The 17236-nt window shown below is 38.3% G+C and overlaps 1 protein-coding gene across 15 annotated transcripts in view; it reads right to left on the bottom strand.

Moving 5' to 3' along the window:
* FUT8 (fucosyltransferase 8) overlaps nucleotides 1-16923 on the bottom strand; it is a 306694-nt gene extending 289771 nt beyond the window's left edge. For 7 of the 15 annotated variants that reach the window (XM_027065938.2, XM_027065933.2, XM_027065939.2 and 4 more), the window contains exon 1: nucleotides 15582-15719. The gene's annotated coding sequence lies outside the window, so the exon portion shown is untranslated. Of the gene's footprint in view, nucleotides 1-15581; nucleotides 15720-16780 lie in introns of those variants that run through there. The other 8 variants (XM_053224571.1, XM_027065934.2, XM_053224574.1 and 5 more) reach the window with 2 other exon arrangements.
* Nucleotides 16924-17236: the final 313 nt, after the last annotated feature.

The following is a 17236-nucleotide window of genomic DNA, read 5'->3' as shown; positions in this document are numbered from 1 at the left end:
CCCACCATATTAAATACTATACAACTAAGATTAAGTTAGTCCAATAAAATTATTTTTTTTCAGAATACTACTTCAAAAAAACTTTTTAATATTAAGTGCTTTCAATATTTTTTCAAATTCTTTTTCCTCCACTTTGCTGGTACCCTAAAGCCTCTGCTGGATATGGCTTTTGGGTAATCAGTATTAAGTAGTAGTAAGAAATAGAAGTGAAAGCAGTTGTAACTTGAAGAGGTCCATCTGTATCAGGTATTTTACATACGTTATTGATAATTCTTACCACAGCCACAAAAGGGAGATACTATCGACCCTGTTTTGCTGATAAAGAAATGGCTCAAAGAAGCTATTAGATAAGATGCCCAAGGTCATTCATGCAGTAAATGGCAGAGTTGAGTATCTGAAATAGGCCTTTCTGTCTCCCAAGACTGATCCATTAGACATACTGCCTGTAGGGCATTTCTTTAGAACCTGCTACTGAACAAAATTTCATTTCAGAGAAACACTGAAAAATGATTTTTAAAGGCATCATTTGATAGTACTCAGATTTTCTATGAAACTTAATCACCGATAATTCTAGATAATGGCTGTAAATATATAGCCAACACTGCTGCATTGCACAACTCCAGAGAGCCTTTTTTTTTTTTAATGTGAATGCTGTCCTCTGGGTTGTGCAATGTACCAGCTATAACCCAAATAAATGCTTATCAAAAGCCTTGTCAAGGCCATTTAATGTTCTGTTTTCAAAATCACTGCAATCATTTTTTAAAAAGCAGATAAGTATTCTCAGAATGTTAAAGAAAGGTATTTTAAAGCACATAAAAAATACCCAGCATCATTAACCATCAGGAAAGTATAATTTAAAACCACAGTGATATACACCTATTAAAAGAGTTGAAATCAAAACAACACAAAAAACCTGTAACAACAAAAACAAAAACAAAAAACCTGACCAATACCAAGTGCTAACAAGGATGAACAGCAACTGGAATTCTCATATATTGCTGGTGGGAATTCAAAATGGTATAGCCACTTTGGAAAAGAGTTTGGGAGTTACCTACAAAATTAAACATATACTTACCATGTGACTCCTGGGTATTTACCCAAGTGAAATGAAAGTTTATGTTCATATAAAAAGCAATTCTCAAATGTTTACAGCAGTTTTATTCATAGTTGCCAAAAACTAGAAATAACTCAAACATTTTTCAACAGATGGATAAATAAACAAACGATGGTACATTCATGCTATGGATTACTACTTAGCAATGAAAAAGAATAAATTACTGATACATGCAACAACAAGAATGAATTTCAAAGGCATGTTCCAAGTGAAAGAGGCTGACCCAAAAGTCTACACAATTATGATTCTACTTACATGACATTCTGGTAAAAGCAAAACAACAGCCATGGAGAACAGATCAGGGTTTACCACAAGGTTGGAGATGGGTGGGGAGAGGCTAATTACAAAGGGGCAAAAGGAACTCTGTGTCCTGATTAATTACCAAGTGGTGGTGGATACACATTCTATACCTTCGTCAAAACACATAGAATGGTATATCACAAAATATGAATTTTACTGCATGTAAATTTACAAATTAAAAGAAAATTTAATTCATGAAAAAATAAAGGAAATATGTCAAATAAAAAAAAGAATGAAAAAGTTTTTTAAAATTATTAGTTCTTGAAATGGTTATGCTCTGGAGATAATACAGCTTCCCCTAATCAGCTATAGAGATAAAATGTAAAATGCTTAAAACAAGGCTTACCACATGCTCAACTGATACTAGTCCCCTTTCCTTTCTTTACCCACTTCTCTCTCCTATGTACACATGTCTCTCTGTCTACTACCTTTCTTCCTCCTCTACAATGACTATAAATTGTTTTTGCCTACTTCACATTCCTTCCACCCATTTCTCTACTTACTAGCACTCCCATCCTTTAGGGAACTGACCTTCCCCCATTTTATGTGGTTCTGATGATAATGCTAATGATAATTCCCCACAGTGATCAGCCCAAGGATGGACCCCATCAGAGGCCTTCCTTCACAAAGTTCTTAGTTCTTCACCATAAGCTCTCAGTGATCTGAGGACCATGTATCTCTGCCATGAAAGACTTCTAACATTAACAGAAAATAAGACCAACATACAGAAAGAAGTAAACTCAAGAAATGGAGAGTATCCTGAAGACATCATTGAAATTCCTGGATCTGTTTGTTCTTGGACTGCTCCATCTCTGCTTTCCACTTACAAAGACAGTAAGTTACCTTTTTAGGCCAATTTAGAACTATTGGTTTTAATGCTTCCGATTTTATGTTTTTTAAGGTTTCTTTTTTTTTAATGTTTATTCATTTTTGAGAAAGAGAAAGAGACAGGCCACAAGCAGGGGAGGGGCAGAAAGAGAGGGAGACAAAGAATCCAAACCAGGCTCGAGGCTCTGAGCTTTAGCACAGAGCCCAACGCGGGGCTCGAACTCAAAACTCCAAGATCATGACCTGAGCCAGTCGGATGCTTAACCAACTGGGCCACCAGGTGCCCCAAGGTTTTTTGGTTTTGTTTGTTTGTTCGTTCGTTTGTTTTGAGAGAGAGAGAGACAGCACAAGTGGGGAAGGGGCAGAGAGGATCTGAAGCAGGCTCTGTACTGACAGCAGTGAGCCCAATGCAAGGCTCGAACTCACAAACTGTAAGATCATGACCTGAACTGAAGTCAGACCCTCAACCAACTGAGCTATCTAGGGTTTTAAAAGCACAAAATAATTTGTTTCTCTAAGAGAATAAAAACAGTAAATTATCTCTTTACCTGCTGTGGCCTTCAGTTAATTTATTTTCAATATTGGTGGCTGTTAATATATAAATATTACCTAGCCCTGCTGTAAAGAGATAGAAATAAAAAATAGAGCTATATGTAGACTGAAAACAGACGTCCACTAAAGATTTACATTCCAAGTACCAGGAACCTTACAGACAGCTTTTAATGTAAAGTTTAGTCAGATTTGAAGTCTTCAATCCAGGTAGTGCTTACTTTTCACCACTTGACATTTTACCACTCTATTCATTCTTTTTTTTTTTTTTAATGTTTCTTTATTTTTGAAAGATAGAGAGAGGAACAAGCAGGGGAGGGACAGAAAGAGAGGAAGACAGAATCCCAAGCAGGCTTCATGCCATCAGCACAGAGCCCAATGCAGGTTCAAACCCATGAACCATGAGATCATGATCTGAGTCTCAACCAAACAAAGAGACGCTTAACTGACTGAGCCACCCAGGCGCCCCCAACTCATTCAAAGGTAGGTAATAAAGGTATGTTACTTTGTATCATTCTGGCTTTACATCGTTCATTCACTTATGTTCATCAGTATTTGAAGAAAGGCAATTGCATATGCCCATTGGAAACATACACACATGCAATAAGGATTGAAGCAAAAAGTCTTATAGGTTGACAACATATAATAAACTTCTAATAAGTCTTTCTTCAGCTTGTCTGCCTGGAATGCCCCTACTTATTCTTTGATACTAAGCCTAAATGTCACCTCCTTTCAATACAGCCTTCTCCACTTAACATACACTAATAGAACTGCTTGCTGCCTCTGCCTCCTCTCTATCATAGCAATTACCAAATTACAATTATTTATATGTTAGTGGTAATAAGAAACTTCTGCAGTAAAAATTTCTCTAGTAAAAAATGAAACAGAAAAGAGCAGATGAAATAGAGAAACACTGTAGTAACAGAATTCCCAATTTAACAACTGAATGGATCTGATGGGGAACTCACAGATGACTCAGAGTTCAAGTTTGGGCAATGGAGGAATAGGCCTATTTAACAGAGAAAGGAAAGTTAGAAATAAAACTACATTTTAGAAGAAAGAAAATGAGAGAAAATTCAAATTTGAGTATGTTGAGCTTGATGGCATGACAAACAGGTGGAACTCTCCAGCTGGAAATTGGGAGTTTGGGAACTTACAGTACAGGAGTCACCTGAAAGAGGTACTCACTGAAGCCAACAGACCAGGTAGTATTCCAAGGAAAAGAAGCTAGATGTAGAAAAATACATAAAGCAAATACTCAGGAAACAAGTTGGCCCTGTGAATGAAAAGAAGAGTGGCTACAATATATAGGAGCTAGAAGGACTACAAAGTTATAAGAAGGGAGAAGGAATCTGGAGAATTAAAAAAACAAGAATTAAAACTGAAAAAAAGTCCCCATTTGGCAATTCAGGTCACTGGTAATAACAGAGAGAACAGCTTTAATGAAAAAGAAGGTAGCAAAATATAAACAATATACATGTTGCTTTTTCTTTTGGGCTGTTGGATAACATAAAAAAAGGAGGGGGAAAGAGAAGAAAAAAATAAGAAAAGATGTTTTTTGGGTCGATTTTTTTTTTTAGGCCATTGAAGATGTTAGGAGAGATTCAAATAAAAATAATAAAAGTTAATTAATGAACCCATATATTCCAATAGAAGGGATAAAAGAAGTAGTCATGAAAGCCTAAAGACACATCCCTAACATTAAATGGTAGAGAAGAAGAGAAATTAAACAATTTAGAGATAAAGAAAAGCAAAGCTGACGAAGATTGTTTGATGGCCTTAATCTTGCTACTCTTTTCAAAAAAAAAGTTAATTGAAAACAACCTACAAAGTCTTAGAGCAGGCTAGAATCAGGGGCTAGAAAGAGAGTAGGAAAAGGTCTGAAAAAGCCCCTGTAGGAAGTCAATTAGAAAAGACTTGCCAAACAATGTAAGTGGGTATTCTGGTGCACACCCTATAATTAATTGTTCATCTCATTTCCACCTGCCTAGTAGAAGGGCACAAATTCTGTAGCCTATTTGATTTGACTGGTATTCATTGTAAAGACAGCCTACTATGTCTGATGTGAGGTAATGATGTTCTTTCTGTATATCTTCTTTTCCATTGTATATTACTGCATTTTTTTCTTTACTATGTTACAAAACTTTTAATCATTTTTATTGCTTCAATGTTTTCTAGTCTTGCTCTGATGCTTTGCTTAAATATCCAAGCAGTATTTGATTATTTAAGAAATCCTTAAGTAGTCTATTTTCTTAAAATCAAGTATGTGATATATAGAGAACAGGAATCTAAACTTAAAACTGGCTTTATCTTTTGACAGCTGCTCATTTATTACTATGATTAAAAATAAAAATTCCTGGGCACCTGGATGGCTCAGTCAGTAAAGCCTCCAACTTTGGCTCAGGTCATGATCTCACAGTTTGTGAGTTCAAGCCCTGCGTCCAGCTCTGTGCTGTCAACTCAGAGCCTGGAGCCTGCTTCCAATTCTGTGTCCCTCTCTCACTCTGCCCCTCCCCCACTCGTTCTCTCTCTCTCTCTCTCTCTCTCTCTCTCTCTCATAAGTAAAACATTTTTTAAAAAACTTTTTAATTAAAAAATAATAATAGTAAAAATTCCCAGGGCGCCTGGGTAGCAGTCAGTTAAGCACCCCACTCTGGATTTCAGCTCAGGTTATGATCTCAGGGTTTCATGAGTTCAAGCCCCCCGTGGGGCTCTGCACACTGACCACAAGGACCCTGCTTGGGGTTCTCTCTCTCTCTCAAAATAAATAAACTTTTAAAAAACAAAAATATTTAAAACAATAAAATTTCCTGGGAAAATATGACCTTTAATATTTTGAAGCTCCAAAAGTTATAGAAATAAGTGTCTCTTTTCCTTTACCCCCAAAATTTTCCAATTACATAACTCATATTCAGATACTTTATACATATTACAAATTCTGTGAAACATTTAAAAATAAATATGGTATGGCATATATTTAAAAGAATATGGTTGCCATAAAATAGTCACTTTAGAAAGCTCTCATACTTGGGGCACCTGGGTGGTTCAGTCAGTTAAGTGTGGGACTCTTGCTTTGGCTCAGGTCATGATCTTATAGTTTGAGCCCCATATCCAACTCTGTGCTGGCAGCACAAGCTTGCTTGGGATTCTTTCTCTCTCTCCCTCTCTCTGCCCCTCCGCTGCTCATGTGCATGCATTCTCTCTCTCTCTCTCTCTCTCAAAATAAACATTTTTTTTAAAACTTTTAAGGAAAAAAATAAAGCTCTCATACTTACTCCTAGAATGCTGCCATTGCATAAAAAGCTATGGGATTCAACTTTTAGAACTCCTTTAAAGTCTTAACATAATCTATATATTATTGTCAAAGTGACAAATCTTCATTTATTAAATATAGGTTTCACATTGGGGATATTTCTGGTTATCATAAGGTGGTTTATCTAAGTTAGAAATACCACTCATGAACAAAAAATATGACTATAAAACATGCAACAAGGGGAGCCTGGGTGGCTCAGTCAGTTGAGAGTCCGACTTCAGCTCGGGTCATGATCTCACAGTCTGTGAGTTCGAGCCCCGCGTCGGGCTCTGTGCTGACAGCTCAGAGCCCGGAGCCTGTTTCAGATTCTGTGTCTCCCTCTCTCTCTGACCCTCCCCCGTTCATAATCTGTCTCTCTGTCTCAAAAATAAATAAACGTTAAAAAAAATTAAAAAATAAAACATGCAAGAAATCTTATGCTGCTATAATGACACCATCACTAAAATATATTTATGACTATATTCCCCTCCTCCACACTGTCTGCTCCGTGGGTTACCACTCATACATTCTAGTAAGTTGGGTAAAAATAAAAATGCGATCATTTTACAGCCACAGTTCCTACTATTATAGATAATATAAGCAGCTCTGATGGTTTCTAAGAGTCAAATTATTCAATATTCAAAGTAGTTATAGCACTCTCATTTTTAAATTTAGCTAGTTGTTATTCAATGCCCTATCTTTTTGCATACTATAGTGAAAATGTCCATTACCCCTCTGGCATATACCTGATGCTAGCCTACTCAGTCAGTTGTCTACTCCTGTTACAAACATATACATTTACACACATACAGCACTAATTTTAATTCCCTATATGTGTATTTTTTCCTTAGTTTGTCACCTGAATATTACCTGTCAGCTTTGCCTGTTCATGAGCCTTAGGACAGTCTTCCCAATGGTAGCTATACATTTCCATTGGTTCTTAAAAAAAAACAGTCTAATCTCACACAGCTGCCTTGAGCCTAAGTCATCTTAAACTTAACTAAAATCTCTCCACACCACATTCTACTCTCAAAACAAAAACATTTATTTAAAGCATAGTCTTTTTCTTACATTCATAAGCTTCAATCCATTTTAAAGCTCTACTTCTGAGGATTATTCAACTTTACCTTTATTCTCTTCAAAGATATTTATTATTAACTCAGCATTTATCATTGTCCCTATTCTCAAAGTTATACACCTGAACTAAGAAATGCTCAAGAAAAAGTTTCATCAGCTGTCTTGTTTCTTCAAGACAGTCCCAAATTCCTCCATTGTTGATTCACATATATTAGACCATAAGCTTCATTTCTGATTGAAAAACATAAAATAAAATAAAATAAAATAAAATAAAATAAAATAAAATAAAATAAAATAAAATAAAATAAAATAAAATGACTATATTTAAGGGGAAGAGTTAAGGTACATTCTAGGAAAAGGTCAGTGAATGTCTACCCAGCTGTAAAAACTGGAATAGAAGAAAATCAAAATAATTTGATTTTATGGAAAAAGCAGCAGAGGCAGAGGCAACAGGTGGCTTACCCAAGTTTACACATTTGGTGGCAAAGCCAACACTCATATCCAAGTCTCCTGATTTCAAGTTCAAAGCTTTTCTACTTTAACCATTCATTCAAATGACTAAACAGGATTATATTAAAAGAAAGGAGCCAGACACAAAAGACTACATAGTGTATGATTCCATTAACATCAAATTTCTAGAAGTGGCAAAACTATAGAAACAAAAGCAGATCAGTGGCTGCCTAGGGCTGCGGGATAGGAGCAGGAATCGGGAAAGTGGGCACGGACGGGGAAGCTTTCTGGAGGATGAAAGCATTCTAAAATTAAATTGTGGTAATTGTTATACAACTGTATAAATTTATTAAAACTTAAACTGTGAATTTTATGAGACATAATTTATATTTCAATAAAGCTATTCAAAAAATAAGTTAAAGAACTCAGATTTGGCTTTAAGTCCATACAAGTCTCAGGAAATTATCACTATCAAAAGTATCAGTAAAACACACCAAAAAGAACAGCTTTTTTCCAAACTTCAGATCCTTTTCCCTTCAGAATTTCCAAAACCTGGGTACCTTATTTTCCAACCTTACATTTTCCATGGAAACAAAGTAACAAGAAGTGCACAAATATACACATAGGAAACGTGCATAAAATTCCCGTGAAAACACTTTGGTTATTGATCATTATTTCCCTTTAGGTAGGACCAGCACTGATGTAAATAAGCCTCTGCAGACAGTTTAAAGGATAACAGACTGTTATCTGGTCTGACAAATTGCTCCAAAACAGAATTCTTTAGTGATTTCATTTTCATGACATCTTTGGGCCATTATAATGTAAACACTAATAGTCTTTTTATTTAGAGGAGCCATTTTTAATTGTATATTAGCAAGTTTCTTTAGTTTATTATTTGTGCATCCTAATTAGGCATACATTTCTTCAGCTTATTCAGCACTGACAGCCTATTCTTTACTTACAAATTAAAAATAAGTTGTATCTCTCTCATAACAGTTAATGCTTTACACCGATGAGAAGTACCACTGTTTGAACCTTAAAAATAAGCAGACTTTTAATTAACGGAGACCTAGATATCTGTAATTATGTCAGAGGAAACAGTCAAAATTACTTAGTAAACCTACATTTCCCATTCTGCTGGGGTTCAGTTTACTAAGGCTAAGGAAAGACTTTTTGGCCTCAAGAATTTCAATTACCACCTTCCTAAGCCCTAGAGTTTCACCAAACTTCCTAAAAGAGAAAGAAAAATCTGCAACTTATAAAAAGAAAGCAAAATATTTACCCTAGCTTAAGCTCTTAATTTTAAAGAGTAGGTTTCTCAAAATTACAATCTTTTGACATTTGGTAACTGAATGAATTAAGTAGTTATTCAAAGAACTCAAGACATGAAAAATGTAACACAATCTCAACTGAATATATATCTCTTTCAGGTACAATCCCATGTGGTAGAGAAACTTAATCAATCAGATCCCAAATGATTGGGGCCCGAATTATGAGACACACTTTCTCCCTGTGACCTTTTCACAGTAACTGGCTTAAACTTGCTAACAGTACTCCCATGAATGGAAAACGCTGCTGTTCATTTTAGTTTGTTAGTCCTCTTCAAGGGACACAATATATATATATATATTTTTTACATTTTTATTACTGCAATGAGGGCACACAAAGAAGTTGAAGAGATATTCTAAAAACCAATTCCTTGTAAACAGATACTCCACAGATGAAGACAACAGAGGAGACATGAAAATACATTCCAGGAAACTGGAAGAGGGGTTTATGATATATTAAATATTAAGCAGAACAATAATGTGACTGATACAGCACCCTTAACAATGAACCAACAACCCCATATCCCTTTTTATATGGAGTTACAAAATCATTTTTAATAAATCATATTAAACCCTGCCCCAACTAAAGTTCTAAGTCTCTTGCCTATTGCCTCAAAGGAAATGAAATCATTATAATAAATCTATTGTAACATAAAAGCTAATGTTTTATCAGGAAATGTTCTTTGTATGAACTCTATAAGAAAAAAAAAATCCTATAAGGATGGTCAACTCCCTCCCACTACTGGGAGAGGAAGGATTACAGAGAAAAGAAGGAAATGGAGGGAGAAAGAAAAACTGAAGAAGAAATCCCCCTCACCTCCAAACAAAGCAGGCTCATCAACCAGTAAGATCCTCTGACTCTCTCAATCTCCCTCCCTTCACTGACTGCCCCAAACATAGCTAAAATCTGAAACAATGTATAATATAGAAGCTACAAATTATATTTTGATCAATTATATTTTACCAATCACGATATTATGATCAATTAGATTTTAAAAATTATACACATGATTTTTAAAACTAGCTTATGGAGTGATGACTTAGTCATTTAATAACATTGCTATGCTTTTATAGTTTGATGGTTTGTAAATACCTTTTTTACCACAGGCAAATTATTTTGGCTCCAGGTATTAATGGAATTTCATATCTCATTTAAGGGATATTATAATATAAATAACCAGCCACAAAATTATTAAAAATTTAAAACTCATTCATGGTTCATTAACAGTCAATTGAATAAAAAAATTTATACAAACATAAAACAGGTTCATTTTAGTTGTATGTTTGTAGTAAATCAAACAGAAGACTCTCCCGTTTTTATGTTACTTTTATTCATTTATAATCAGAAAGTTACATTTAAAGTTCATATCATGTAATATTTCTCATAACTCAGATTCTATAAAATAAACATCAGTTTAATTTCCCATTTACATCTACAATTGATATTAGCATTTTATTATTTATTTTATACTGTGAACTTTATTTACATTAACCAGTCATCAAGACTGTGACAAGTAAAAATGCTAAGTCTGATCATAAAATAAGTATGTTGAGTCATATTTATTCAGTTTATCCCACTGCTAAGATACATTTGAAAAACCCAGTTCCAAGATACAAAAAACATAGGAGGCATTTCAATAGTGATTTTCAAGCTTTATTTCAGTGCTTCAATGAGGAGGCTATACTATAGAACCAATATAAAAGAAAAGAGAGTAATACCAAAGACAAGTTTGAACCACATCAGCACTAGCTTTATATTGGTAAAATTTGTCAATTTTTTTAAAAACCTGAGACATATTTCCTCTTCACATGTCATTTTCTGACCACCAAAAAAAAAAAAAAACTATCACAAAAAGATATATATTTTTTTAAGTTTACTTACTTATTTTGAGAAAGAGAGAGAGAGAATCCCAAGCAGACTGCTCCACAGTCAGTGCAGAACCCGATGCGGGGCTCAAATTCAGGAACAATGAGATCATGACCTAAGCCAAAGTCGGCCACTTAATTGACTGAGCGACCCAGGAGCCCCAGAAAAAGATATTTTTTAAAAGTAGCCGATGAGTGGCGCGCCTGGGTGGCGCAGTCGGTTAAGCGTCCGACTTCAGCCAGGTCACGATCTCGCAGTCCGTGAGTTCGAGCCCCGCATCAGGCTCTGGGCTGATGGCTCAGAGCCTGGAGCCTGTTTCCGATTCTGTGTCTCCCTCTCTCTCTGCCCCTCCCCCGTTCATGCTCTGTCTCTCTCTGTCCCAAATAAATAAATAAACGTTGAAAAAAAAAATTTTTTTTTAAAAGTAGCCGATGAGTGAGGTATTGGGTTTTGGTAATTAAAGTCTTTTTAAAAGAAAACTTAAGTGAGAGGTACCTGGATGGTTGAGTGGGTTGAAAGGCAGTCTCTGCCCCTCCCCCACTCACGCTCTCTCATGCTCTCTGGCTGCCTCACAAAAATAAACATTTTTAAAAAATGAATTTCAAAAATAAAAACTTAAATGAAATTAACCATATAGCTCTACTTTCTGTAACAAATATGAGTAACTTATACTGAAATACATAGCATGATCTCATGGGCCCTATGTGTTCTCCCATTAACAGTAAAATGTACATTGGGTGCCTGGGTGGCTCAGTCAAGTTAAGCATCCGGCTTTGGCTCAGGTCATGATCTCATGGCTTCTAGGTTCAAGCCCTGCGTCTGGCTCTGCTGACAGCTCAGAGCCTGAAACCTACTTTGGATATTGTGTCTCCCTCTCTCTCTGTCCTCCCCCACTCACTCTCTGTCTCTCTCAAAAATAAACATTAAAAAAAAATTTTTTTAATAGAAAGTAAAGTTTATATGAGTTACATGTTTAGAATATTGTAGATATTGATATAAAGTCATTTATTTAATCAAGGAAGAATAACCCTATGCCAAGTGAGTGATATCATTCGTTTTATTGGTCTGATCCCTAATCATTTCAAAGAGAAAATTGTGGGATATGGAGGGAGGTTGAGTAAAAGGGGATGTAGACTGCAGAGTAGAATAGAGAGAGAAAGGAAGGTTGAGAGGAGCCTAATACCTTAAAAAATGTATGTTAAATGCATACTCATCCCCATACAATAGTCTTCTGTTGGGAATTTTAAAATGGTTTTTTAAAAATCAATTGTAAATATCTTTTACTTTTAGGCCTGTTTGTCTTATTATAGCAAACTACAATTTAATAACAACTCAAACTGCCAAAAAGAAACTATATACTTTATGGTACAGAAATATAAACTACAGACTCATTAAGAAGGTAACCAAAGGAAATCTTGTACTGGTCCTTTAAAGGCTACACCTACTATACCACTGACTGTAGAAGCCTGGAAGTTAGTATCTCATCTGAAGAGTACCAACAGAACCAGTACTGATGCATGTATTAATATTAATACTTGTAGTTTCAGAATTGTTTACAATCTTAGTTGTGCTTTATTTTTAAGTTTTAAAAAATTACATTTTTTCTATTTATTCTTATGATGGTAAAATGGAAACTCTTTTATAAGTGTTCTATAATATGAAATGTGTGGATTTACCATTTAATTAAACCAGGAGATTTAGTAATGCAGTTTATAGTATATCAAAAATAACCACTTAAGAACTGGAAAAAAATACATAAAAATAGTCTGGCATGTCTTATAAAACATTGTTTAATTTATAGCATAAACCCCTTCCAAGTGGTAAACATCTCACTACCATACATCTCACAGGTATGGCCATTCCTTTCAAAGAATCTATTTTTTTTATTTTATCAGCATTGAGATTCAATTTACATAATGGAAAACAATGGAGAACAAACAGCCCAGCCACTATTTCCAGAAAAAAAAATATTCTAATGATTTTAATACATACATTATCAATTTCTAGCCTTGAATATGAATATGTGTACTGTGAGAAGTAAAATAACATATCTAACTTATTACAGTTGTGACATCTAAATAAAGCACCATAAACCAAAAAATAATTGCTTTATAGTCAAAGGCACAAGTTCAATTTGGTAAAGCCACTGGACTCACTGCGCTATATTACAGAAGACAGAGGTTAAGAGGTGACCTTGGGATCCTGCCTTCCAGATGTCTGAAGGGTCCATTTCTTAATGAAATTATCTCTACTCTCAATAAATATTTAGCTTACTAATTACCCAGGCAATATATTTGTCTATATAAGACTCTACTTGATTTTTGAAATTTTAGGACTCTAGTTATTATAAAGAAAAAATTTATGAACATACAACTTGCACAAAGGATTAAGATATATTTCCCCTCTGATGCAATGCACAAGAAGATTAAGAAACTTACTATCACACATTTTACATTATGGGGCATATTTTCTGAGATTTTAAATGAGAAATTCAATAAACCTGAAGCATCTACTTTCCATTATTTCAGATCATGAAAAGATTTAATTTGTAATACTATATATATAATACATGTATATATATTATATATACATTATATGTAATACATATAATATATATATATTATATATTATATGTATTACATATAATGTATATATAATATACATATATATTCCACAAATAACTATATACAGATATATGCCCATATCAATTCCTTTACTCTTTTAATTAAAAATTTATGTTCCTTCAGGTCATAAAAATAAGGGTTTGGGCATTTTAAAAGTTCAAACACATATTAAGCTATGCTTTCTTTGCTTTGGCACTAGCTCCCCCTCCAGACCAACCTACTAATATAACTGTACTTAAAAAAACAACAAACAACAACACAAGTTTTTCCAAACCACTAGCAAATTTCAAAATTCACCTCTTTTAAGAAAATTCCAGTACCTTAAAATAACTAATTAAAACTGAAATCAAACACTGCACAATGTAATCAGAATTATTTTTTTAATTCCATACATCTCAAAAAGAACTGACCTGTAGGAAAATAACTTCAAGTGACTCTTTAAGAACATCCTAAACAATATATATAGTGCTATATTTTATGGGAATTATTTTGAATCACTATCCTAATAAACCACAATATACTCATGTTAACTCACTACTTGATCAAAGATACATTTTTGCATGTTTCTGCAATCCATGCAACTTTCATTCCAGCTGTTCAGCTCTTCAAGTACAATTCTCAATTTATAAAAGCAGCAAAAGGAAAATCCAGGTCTCCAACCATCTTCTATGTTCCTTACAGCCTATTCATTTTTAACTCCCTACATTTCTACATACTAAACTGTAAAATAACAAATTCAAATGTTTGAATGCCCACCTTATCCTTACTACCCTAATACTGTATTTTCATATGGAGCAATTAAGACTTTCTATACACATTTCATGGTATATCTCATAAGGTTAGCAATGTACAAGACCTTATCATTTAGCATACGTTTAGGGGTTTTTTTTTAGGTTATTTCAGAGAAGGGAGAATACAACTTACTCTATTATTTCAGTACAGCACTGTTATGTTTAATTTCTCTCCTAAAATGTTTTCTATATAATGCACCCTTTAAAAGAATTATGCGTCAAAAACATGAAATTTAAATTTAATCAAGAAAATAAATATACACTTAACCCCAGGAGTAACAAGAAAAAAAAAAAAAAAACTGCAATGAAACCTTGCCTACAGTTTCTAAAGACAGCCAAGTTAAAGTTCGGTCAGTTACCCCTGATGAGCTTAATTCTAAACGGACAGAAAACTTTTGTTGAAATTTGTTCTGCGTTACCTTGAAGTTTGGGGTTATTACTGGAGATTCTGAATTTCCTAGGTTCGCCTTCTTGAGTTGGCTTAAGTCAACTGTAAATTAATTCAAACATGGATAGAAGAAAACACCTCTTCGTGCCTTTCTCCAAGGCCTCAATCAAAAGTCTAATAATATACGGCAAAACGCTAAGAGCTCACCAGGGATAAACCCTAACCAAGTCACTGCCATTTAACTTACACTGCGTCTCTGACGTTCTGTATGGCTGAAGATTGCAATCCCCACAGTAAAAGAACAGGTGCTGCACCCGACAACCCACTCACTCTTGCAGGACAAATCTTCTTTAATAAATAAGGGCTCATTGAACCTTCCCAAATAAGTTTAGATACTCAAAAGCCGCCAGCTCATCATTTCCACATCAATTGGGGGATGCAGTGGCACTCACGCCTTTAACTGCCCCGGCATTGGCCCCTCTCCGGGAGCGAATCTTTGTACGGGTCCACTCCCCGATTTCTGGCCAGAGAACCCCTCACGAAAGCCGGAAACGTACAAGCATCCTCCTCCCCACAGTCCGTGACTACAGGGGAACGAGTTGCTGGCAAAAGGGCAGGTAGGTGGAGAGGAGAGAAGAGGGACACCTCCCACCCCCGCCCCCATCATCCCTTCTCTCCACGGCTTCGGCCCCTGCCCGAAGCAAGGATGCGCGACGCCGAGGACACCCGCGGAGGCAGGCGCCCCTCACCCTCAGCTCGCGCCCCCGGGCCGCGCCGGAGCGTCCCGGGGGCTTACTCCCCACTTTTCCGGGAGCCGCTGGGTAAGCAGCAGTTGCAGCAACAGGCCCGGGGAACGCCTGGGGGAAAAGAGCGGCGACAGCCCCAGTCACATCCCCAGAGCCTCCTCGGATCCCGCGCTAGCCCAGCCCCAGACCCCGAGGCGCGCGGGGCCCGGCTCCCAACGCCCCCTTACCCGAGGCGGGAGCAGAGGCGGTCTCCGCCGTCCCCAGTTGCCGCCGCCACCGCCGCCGCCACAGCCCTCAGCTGCAGCTGCCCCGTTGGGGAGTGGGAGGGGTGGCTGGGTGGAGGATGCTACTCCCGACTGAAGGGAGACGAAGAAACGGAAACAGGAACCGCCGCCGCCGCTTAACGGAGCCTTCGGCGCCACTGACTGAGCGAGAGCGCGAGGCGGCGCGAGCGGGGCAGTCGCTGACAGCGCGAGACCGAGCGCGAGCCGGGTCCCGGGCGCGCGACCCCGAGCAGCGCCGGCCCCATTCCGCGAGGAGAGGAAGGGGACGGGTTGACTGGGGCTGGGAGGGGGCGATGTGGGGCGGGGGCCTGGAGCTTAGGGAACCTGGCTTACTCGGGTCTGCCGGAGATAACGCGCGCACGCGCCGGAGCGGCTCTGACAACGAGCGCAGGCGGGGAAGCCTTGGCTAGCGCAAGCGTGCGCGCGCGGGTGGGGGCGCGCGCCCCTCAGCGTTACAGGCTTCTGGGAGAGGGCGCGCATGCGCCGGCGGCTGCCACCTACGGCGACCCTGGCATGTGCCACGGCTTCTTCCCGCCCCCTTTTAGCTGAGCCGTGGATAGCGTAGCTGCAGCATCCGCTGCCAGGGAGCCGCGGGCCACAGAGGGACCGGGAGACTTCCAACAGGGCAACAACTGCGCTAGGGCGCCGGCTCCTACACGAGCACAGGCCGCCCTCTACTGCCTGCAGGCCGGAGACTGCTGGGGGCGAGTCGAGCCGAACTCCCCACTCCCGGGAGCGCCATCTCCCGGGAATGCCATATTCTCGATAGCCGGGGGAAGGACTGGCCCATGCCAGTGCAGCCCGCGGCCCTAAGGAGCACTAGTACTGAAGCAGGCTCCTTGCTACTTTTTAGAGGTGATCGCTGCTGCTAAGCCCCTGCAGCCCAGGTCTGGCCGTTCGGCTGCAGCTAGCGGCGTGACCACAGAATGGCATCGCACCCACATGCAATTAGCGGAGCCCTGTTTTATTTTGTGAGAACTGTTTCTACATCTGCCCCGACAGAAAGACCTCCCACAAGGGCCTGAGTTTGATGCCTAGCCTCTCTCCCGACCCGCGGCTGCGACAGCCCCTTTGAAGCGGAAGTTTATTCAAAACGGGAAAGAGAACTTTGGGGAGGAGGGGTTCCCTAGGATGCTTCCTACCCGCACGCACTCGGGAAATTCCTGGCGCCCGCGATGCAGAGCAGTGGGCCGAAGAGCTAGGTCAGACCGGCCCAGACGGTGAGCTGAGCCGGAGGACCTAAGCGCGCAGCCCCGGCACACAAAGTAGTCGCGGGCCGAGGGAGGGGGTGCCACGAGGTCCAATCAAAGACGCGAGCCATGTGAGTGGAGTGCGAGCCGACCAATCAGACGGCCGGAAAATGAGCTTCCCGTTCCCAACTCTTCCCTGTAGCCTCCGGACCCAGATCCCAAGCCTAGAGCGCGGTACCGTGGAAAGCGAGATGGTGCCCTGAGGACAGAAAAATTATTTCTCTAGACTTGGGTGTTTTTAAGTGCCTTGCTTAGGTACTTATCCCAGAACAAATAGCAGCGGCGTTTTAGATGCTGAGTATGAAAAAGATCACAGAAAAGAGATTTACAAGGCACTGGTCTGCCAAG

This window comes from Acinonyx jubatus, chromosome B3, assembly GCF_027475565.1.
Source record: "Acinonyx jubatus isolate Ajub_Pintada_27869175 chromosome B3, VMU_Ajub_asm_v1.0, whole genome shotgun sequence".
NCBI lineage: Eukaryota > Metazoa > Chordata > Mammalia > Carnivora > Felidae > Acinonyx > Acinonyx jubatus.
The sequence above is the reverse complement of the archived record's forward strand: the minus strand, read 5'-3'. Positions and strand labels throughout refer to the sequence as shown.